This window comes from Ahaetulla prasina, chromosome 3 (genome assembly GCF_028640845.1).
Source record: "Ahaetulla prasina isolate Xishuangbanna chromosome 3, ASM2864084v1, whole genome shotgun sequence".
In the NCBI taxonomy this organism is placed as follows: Eukaryota; Metazoa; Chordata; class Lepidosauria; order Squamata; family Colubridae; genus Ahaetulla; species Ahaetulla prasina.
The window spans coordinates 43,112,910-43,122,279 of record NC_080541.1 but is presented as its reverse complement, the minus strand read 5'-3'; positions in this window follow the sequence as shown (position 1 = coordinate 43,122,279).

Below are 9,370 nucleotides of genomic sequence, written 5' to 3'. Positions count from 1 at the left end.
CTACTTAAACAGTAACATGAACATGCATATCATTAACTGTTGCATTTCAAATATAAGTTGCCCTTTGCAAAATTAAAATGGTAAAAGAGTTCAGAGATTTTACTCAGCTGCATGCACACAATAGTGTCCACTTTAAAATTTAGCTGCCAATCTGCCAGTGGATTGTGCTTGACCTTGTCATTTTAATCTATCTGCAAATTGAAAACAAATGCATTCCCCCTTTTCCACTCAACTCCAGGTTGGCCATGACATCCTGCAACAAGTATTTTAATAAGTTAAATGAAAGATAATAAACTATTTCTTCCTGTTTTGACTACTGTCAGTGCTATGAATGAGGGACAGAATTCCATTATATTATTATTTGAATTACCCTGCTGGGCTCAATTGTGACATCTGGTGGTACTTGTGAGTTTACCCTATTTGTGTCAGAGGGCCTTGATTTATGAGGCTGTAATTGGCTTTCCAATAAACATTTGTCAGTGTAATGTACCCATTCAAACCAAAGCCTGCTTTATATGATCATATAAAAGAGCACTTAACTTTCAGCAAAGAATTGTCTGCCATCAAAAACACTCTATAAAGGATGGAAATTTATGAAGACTTAAGTACTAAAGAGTGATCACTGGAAGGTCAAAGTTCATTCTGAATGGTTAAGGCGTTGAGTTCTTCTGTGCACCGGTTATTCATACTATATGTATCTCTCTTCCCCCTTTTAATGTGTTGTACTCTAAATCCTGGATTTGTTTCTTTTTCTTTTTCCTGGCGTGAATGGGACTATATATTTTTAAACATAAGTTACTAACCAATTACTTTATGGGTAATTAAGATAACAAGAGTAAGATGAGAGGAAGTATAGTACGTATATATGATTCAATGAAAATAGATGTATTTACAATTGCAGTTGGCTTTCATAGACCTACATTGCAATTCTTGAAGGTGAAGGGTTGTATGATTCAAAACTTACTACTAGCTACAGTTTTTGCACAGGTATGTTGACACTATTGCAATATTGGTAGCTCCTGATTAGGAATAAACGTCAAGTTAGACCTAGTCCATGACATGCTCCGAGGCAGTTCTAAGATAATCTTAGATGAGTTAGTTAATGACTTAGATGAGGGAATAGAAGGGGGACCAATCAAATTTGCAGCACTAAGCTGGTAGGAATAGCCAACATCCCAGAAGACAAGCTCAGGATCCAATTGACAGACTTGAACATTGGGCCCTATCCAACATGCAATTTAATATGGAGAAAAGCAAGGTTTTAATTTACACCTAGGCAGGAAAAACCAAAGTACAGATGAGATGAAACACGGCTCAAAAACAGTAACTGTGAAAGGGACCTTGGAGTCCTAGTGGACAATCACTTAAACATGAGTCAGCAGTGTCAGCAGCAACCCAAAAAAACTAATACAATCCTTGATTGCATAAACAGAGGGACAGAGTCAAGATCATGTGAAATATTCACTTTATAAAACCTTAGTAAGAAACTGGAATACGGCATTCAGTTTTGGTCACCACATTACAAAAAAGATGTTGAAACTTTGCAAAAAGTGCAAACAAGAGCAACTAAGATGATTAAAGGCTTGGAGACAAAAACATGAGAACAGTTGCAGAAATTAGGTATGGCCAGTCTAGAGAAAAGAAGGACTAGAGATGATATGATGGCAGTATTCCAGTACTTGAGGGACTGCTACAAAGAAGAGGGGTCAACTTATTTTCTAAAGCACCAGAAGGCAAGACAAGGGAGGGAAACTAATCAAGGAGAGAAGCAACCTGGAATTAAAGAGAAACTTTCTAACAGTGAGGACAATTAATCATGCAGATTCTCTTTGTTATCAGACCTTCCTGTCAATGCTGGGAGACAGTAGCCATGTGTCCTCACTTGCCCTCCATGCTTAAGGATTTACAGGGTCTGTAATAACAGGACTATGGCCAGAGCCTAGACAGTGACACAGGATATGAAATATAGCTGCTTCAATTATCCCAAATAGGCATTAAAGCAGATCCTTGGGGAATTTTAATTTACAAAGAAAATTGAATGTTCACCCAGTTATATGCAAACTAATCTTTTTTTTTTTCCTGGCAAAGGAGCTGCCGTAAGGAAAATCTCTCTTGTTCCCTAATTTGAGATGAATGTTTATCCAGACTGCCAGTGGAACTGACCTTGCTTTCAGGATTACTTATTCAGTTATATAACACCGAACACAACAGCCAGGTAGGGCACAGTTGTGAGAAATAATTCCCTGAACAGCATGTAGAACATTGTTTGGGTTGGCCTTTCCAAATTTCCAGTCACATTATATGGGTGAAGTTTGAGCATATGGCATGGAAGCATTGTTTCTGCTGGTTGCATTCACCGTGGAATCAACTTTAGCTTTTTAGTTAAACACAGAAATAGTTAAGGGAAAAAAATTCCTAACTGACATTTATGATTAGGCATCTCTTACATAAAATGCGATTCAGTGTATTTTGAAACTTTTAAATTGCCTTAATACAAGTATTCCAAATCGCACAAAATTCCAAATTGCACAAAATCTGATCATCACAACAGGAGGAGGCCAGGAACTGCCATGGTGGGAAATATCCAGTCATCTCTTGGATGAATCAGGAAGGGCACCATTGCTTTCAAAACTGATTTAAACCAAATTATTATGAATTTTTCCTGTTATTTTATAGCGGATGATTTCATCTTCCGTTCTTAGCCTGCCTTGATTTCCTTCTACTATCCATTTCTAATGCATTTTTACTAGGTTGTTTTTTTTTTTGAAAAAAGAAAGTAAACATGAAGTAAGTTATAGATTTTACACTTAGACAGGAAAAACCAAAGGTACAACCTGGCTCAAAAGCAGTAATTGCAAGAGGGATCATGGAACCCTAGTGGACAACCACTTATAGTCAACAGTGTTGTTTCCATGAAACAGAATCAGACTGATGGAGGACAGAAGCATATAGGGAAGGGCATAGATGGGATTCACTTACCTTCCCTACCAGTTCACAAATGTGTTTATGAGAGAGAGAGTGCGTGTATGTGTGAGCAAAACGAGGACGTGCAACCTCTGAGCATGCACAATAGTCGCACATTATGTCTGGGCAGGTGGACAGAGCCATCTGCAGTCGCAGCTTCACGTGATCCGGAGAGAACCGGCTGAATCCCACCACTGGAGAAGGGAATTAGAGTGGTCTTTGGAATTTTCTAGTCTCTAGACTCAACACAATCAGTATATTTCCCAGAACTCTAAAAGACCCAAAATAGATATTTTATTTCTCAGATTCCAGAGTCGTGATATCTGAACTGCAGGCTGTTCACTTTGTGCCTGTCTCATGCTAGCCTTGCATTGCATGCTCTAAAGATACTGAGATGCATTGAGGCTACAATTACACTGTGTAATGAGTTGTAATTACACTGCAATTCCCAGAACAATGTTTTGTGTTATGTAGGACGAGAAATACACTGTTCACTCACAAATGACAGTAGAACACTTTTTTCTCTTAACAAAGAAATGTGTCGTGTGGTGTGTTTAATGTTTCCAATAATGGTACCGAGAATCTCACTATCTTTGCACACACACACACACACACACACACACACACACACACACACACGTATATACTGTTTACCAGATAGTTGGTTTTAAAGGTTAATGAATTCTTAATTATCTAAACTTGTCGTATATTTATAAATATATATTTATAAATATATTTATTTATGCGATATTCAGCCGTTGAACTCTTGCGCCTGCGGGGTGCCCCTGCCTCGCAGGAATGGCCCGCTTCATTACCAAGGGCCGGCCTCAATGACGGGTCTTGGGACCCACAGAGGTGGCATGCGAAGAGAAAGAGCCTTTGGTTTTTTTTAGATAGGGCGTTTTTAAGGGGTGGGAGGGTTAGGGTGGGTGTTGGGGGTAGCCCATCGGAAGGGGAGCCAGTCCTTGCGTGTGCTCACGGCGGTCATTTAATGGGTTCGGAGGTTATGGGGGGGGGATTGCGTTCCTTCTGGTGAGGGTGGTTCTATTTGCATGGTAAGTGGGAGGGGCAGATATGGCGGAAGGGGGGATCGTATCATTTTGTGGGGATGCGTGCTCAATGTTTGCAGGTGATCGCGCGCCCCGATCCCCCTGATTTTTCCCATTTCCCGGATGGTCAAGACCCTCAGAGCCGGGGCCTTCGGCTTATGTTGTGCAACGCACGATCCGTGGTCAATAAGGCCCCCCCTAATACATGATCTTATTCAGGGGGGCGCTGCGGATCTTATAGGCATTACGGAAACCTGGTTGGACACGGAAGGGGGTGTGCCCCTTGTGGAAATGTGCCCACCGGGTTTCCATGCATTCCATCAGCCGAGGGCTCAGGGTAGGGGTGGGGGGGTGGGGGTTGTTATTAGAGAGAGTCTAGAGCCGAGGGAGACCACTGTACCTCAGATTGCCAGGTGTGAATCCCTCTTTGTGAGATGGGGTCATAGGTGTCAGATGGGTTTGTTTGTCGCGTACCTGGCTCCTTGCTGCGTGACAGCTGACCTGCCCGAGCTCCTGGAGGTGCTTGCTGGGGTGGCAGTGGAGACCCCCAGACTTATAGTCATGGGAGACTTTAACTTGCCATCTTCCAGCACATCATCGACAGCAGCTCGGGAGTTCATGGCTTCCATGACGGCCTTGGACCTGACTCAAGTAGTTGATGGCCCTACTCACATTGGAGGAGGCACGCTGGACTTGATTTTTATCTCTGGTCAGTGGTTGAAGGATCTGGACTTGAGGGATGTAGTCACTGAACCTTTGTCATGGTCAGATCACTCTCTCCTTCGCCTGGACTTTCTGACCGCTACCCAACACCGCAGGGAGATGGAACCGATACGTTGGTTCCGTCCCAGGCGCCTGATGGATCCGGAGAGGTTCCAGACGGAGCTTGGGCCGTTTCCTGAGGGTCTGGCTCACGGCACGGCTGAGGAACTAGCCGCGGCCTGGGAACGGGCCGCGGCTGAGGCCTTAGACCGTGTCGTGCCTTTGCGGCCTCTGACCCGGTGTAGATCCCAACCGGCTCCTTGGTTCTCCGAGGAGCTGAGGGGGATGAAACGCCGGAGAAGACGCCTAGAGAGTTCTTGGAGGTCCAGTCGTTCGGAGGCTGATTGGACACTAGTTAGGTCCTATAATAGGGCCTACCTAGTGGCACTGAGGGAAGCGAGACGTTGCTACGTCTCGTCCCTCATTGTGTCGGCAGATAACCGCCTGGCAGATAACCGCCTGGCTGCCCTGTTTCGGGCGACTCGCTCCCTCCTTCACCAGGGGGAGCGGGATGACCCGTTGCAGGGACGTGCTGAGGAGTTTAACGGTTATCTATACGATAAAATCGTTCAGCTTCGGGACAGTCTGGACCAAAATTGGGTGGATCCAGATGAGATGGCTGAGGGCAGTCTTGTGGAGGTTGTCTGGGATGAGTTTGACCCTGTGGCTCCCGAGGACATGGACAGGCTGCTGGGTAGGCTGAACGTCACCACGTGTTTACTGGACCCGTGCCCCTCCTGACTGGTACTGGCCACTCAGGAGGTGACACGAGGCTGGCTCCAGGGGATTACGAATGCTTCTTTGTTGGAGGGAGTCTTTCCGGCTGCCTTGAAAGAGGCGGTGGTAAGGCCCTTCCTCAAGAAGCCTTCCCTGGACCCAGCTGTTTTAGGTAATTATCGTCCGGTCTCCAACCTTCGCTTCGTGGCGAAGGTTGTAGAGAGTGTGGTGGCATGTCAATTTCCCCGGCACCTGGATGAAACTGTCTATCTAGACCCATTCAAGTCCAGTTTCCGGCCCGGATACAGCACTGAGACGGCTTTGGTCGCGTTGGTTGATGATCTATGGAGGGCCAGGGACAGGGGTTGTTCCTCTGCCTTGGTCCTTTTAGATCTCTCAGCGGCTTTTGATACCATCGACCATGGTATCCTGCTGCACCGGTTGGAGGGGTTGGGAGTGGGAGGCACTGTTTATCGGTGGTTCTCCTCCTACCTCTCCGATCGGTCGCAGACGGTGTTGACAGGGGGGCAGTGGTCGGCCCCGAGGCACCTCACTTGTGGGGTGCCACAGGGGTCGATTTTCTCGCCCCTTCTGTTCAACATCTATATGAAGCCGTTGGGTGAGATCATCAGTGGCTTCGGTGTGAGGTACCAACTGTACGCTGATGATACTCAGCTGTACTTTTCCACACTGGGCCACCCCAACGAAGCCATCGAAGTGCTGTCCTGGTGTCTGGAGGCCATACGGGTCTGGATGGGGAGAAACAGGCTCAAGCTCAATCCCTCCAAGACAGAGTGGCTGTGGATGCCGGCATCCCGGTACAGTCAGCTGCGTCCGCGGCTGACTGTTGGAGGCGAGTCATTGGCCCCAATGGAGAGGGTGCGCAACTTGGGCGTTCTCCTGGATGAACGGCTGTCTTTTGAAGATCATTTGACGGCCATCTCCAGGAGAGCTTTTTACCAGGTTCGCCTGGTTCGCCAGTTGCGCCCCTTTCTAGACCAGGATGCCCTATGCACGGTCACTCACGCTCTCGTGACGTCTTGTCTGGACTACCGCAATGCTCTGTACATGGGGCTCCCCTTGAGGAGCACCCGGAGACTCCAGGTAGTTCAGAATGCAGCTGCGCGGGTGATAGAGGGAGCCCCTCGGGGCTCCCACGTAACACCTCTCCTGCGCAGACTGCACTGGCTGCCTGTGGTCTTCCGGGTGCGCTTCAAGGTTTTGGTAATGATCTTCAAAGCGCTCCATGGCATAGGGCCGGGCTACTTACGGGACCGTCTGCTGCTACCGAATACCTCTCACCGACCCGTGCGCTCTCACAGAGAGGGACTCCTCAGGGTGCCGTCGGCTAGGCAGTGCCGTCTGGCGACACCCAGGGGAAGGGCCTTCTCTGTGGGGGCTCCCACCCTTTGGAACGAGCTTCCCCCAGGACTTCGTCAACTTCCGAACCTCCGAACCTTTCGCCGCGAGCTTAAAACCCATCTATTTAACTGCGCGGGACGGGACTAGATTTTAGATTTAAAATTTTAAATTTAAATTGGTTTTAAGGGGTTTTAATATGTATACAGTTATTTTTAATTATTTGGCTATTTGGAATAAGTTTTTTAATTGTTGTTTTATTTTGTATTTATATGTATTTTTATCTGCCTGTAAACTGCCCTGAGTCCCTAGGGAGATAGGGCGGTATAAAAATATGAAAAAATAAAATAAATAAAATAAAATAAAATATTTTTTCTCAGACTTTTGTCTTTTTTCCCCCTTTATATCCAGAATAATTTAGTTACCGTCTAGTGTCTGGTGTTCTGCTCTTCACTTTATAATTGTTGCCATTTTATTTTACTTTATTTTATTTATTAGGTTACTTTGTGGGTAACGAAAGGCAGTGAATATACCTAATGAGTTTTCCTCCTCCTATTTTACCACTGCAGCCTTTTGAAGTGGGTTAGGCTGAGAGAGTGTGACTGGCCCAAAGTCATTGACTGGTTTCTCTTCCAACATTTTTCTTGCAAATCTAATTTTAATCTGTTTCTTTCAGTGGATCCTGCCTGCATTTTTGGTGTGTGTGTGTGCTACTTTGGTGTGCAACTTCAATTGGTCACTAAATGAACTGTTGTAAGTTAAGGATTACCTGTAACATATCAAAATAAACAAAAACATTATAATTGGTTTGAAAAATACCATTGGCTATCAACTTATGATGAGAATTGGTGTCCATATCTAGTGCTATACAATATCTGTATTGTACAAGCAAAGATAAAACTGACTTGCTGACTGAAGCTTCTTTTAACATTTATTCTTCTCCCTTATTTATTTATTTTTTAAAAAGTTGATGCACGCAGGAAGGAACAATGATTTATTCATTTATTGAGTAGTTTGTACTCACCAGAATATCTAAAAAGCTCTGGTATTGTAAAAAAGTACTTTGTAGAAAAAAGATCACTCAGAATTTAGTTATAACAAACACTTACTGGAATAATAATAATAATAATAATAATTTAATTTGTATACCGCCCTTCTCCCGGAGGACTCAGGGCGGTGAACAGGCAGATAAAATAAAGACAATACATTCAATAAAAACAATATTATAAAAAACTTATTCCAATAGCCTAAATTTAAAATACAATACAAAATATAAAATAAACCCCAATAAAATCCATATTTAAAACCCTATTAAGCCAGTCCTGCTCGAAAGAATAGATATGTTTTAAGCTCGCGGCGAAAAGTCCGGAGGTCTGGAAGTTGTCGAAGTCCTGGGGGAAGCTCATTCCAGAGGGTAGGTGCCCCCACAGAGAAGGCTCTCCCCCTGGGGGTCGCCAGCCTGCATTGTCTGGCTGACGGCACCCTGAGGAGGCCCTCTCTATGAGAGCGTACCGGTCGGTGGGAGGCATGTGGTAACAGAAGGCGGTCCCGAAGATATCCCGGTCCTATGCCATGGAGCGCTTTAAAGGTGGTAACCAACACCTTGAAGTGCAGTCAGAAAACCACAGGTAGCCAGTGCTGCCTGCGGCGGATCGGTGTGATATGGGAGCCACGAGTGGCTCCTCTATCACCCGCGGCTGCATTCTGAACTAACTGAAGTCTCCGGGTGCACCCCAAGGGGAGCCCCATGTAGAGAGCGTTACAGTAGTCCAGGCGAGAAGTGACGAGGGCATGAGTGACCGTGCATAAGGCATCCCGGTCTAGAAAGGGGCGCAACTGGCGGACCAGGCGAACCTGGTAAAAAGCTCTCCTGGAGACGGTCGCCAAATGATCTTCAAAGGACAACCGTCCATCCAGGAGAACCCCCAAATTGCGCACCCTCTCCATTGGGGCCAATGATTCGCCTCCAACAGTCAGCTGCGGTTGCAGCTGACTGTACCGGGATGCCGGCATCCACAGCCACTCAGTCTTGGAGGGGTTGAGCTTGAGCCTGTTTCTCCCCATCCAGACCCGTACGGCCTCCACACACCGAGACAACACTTCAACAGCTTCATTGGGGTGGTCAGGGGTGGAAATGTACAGCTGGGTGTCATCCGCGTACAGTTGATAACTCACCCCAAAACCACTGATGACCTCGCCCAGCGGCTTCATATAGATGTTGAACAGGAGAGGCGAGAGAACCGACCCCTGTGGCACCCCACAAAGGAGGCGCCTCGAGGTCGACCTCTGCCCCCCTGCCAACACCGTCTGCGATCGGTCGGAGAGATAGGATGAGAACCACCGAAACACGGTGCCTCCCACACCCAATCCCCCCAACCGTCGCAGCAGGATACCATGGTCGATGGTATCAAAAGCCGCTGAGAGATCAAGGAGAACCAGGGCAGAGGAATAACCTCTATCCCGGGCCCTCCAGAGGTCATCCACCAATGCGACCAAAGCTGTCTCAGTGCTGTACCCGG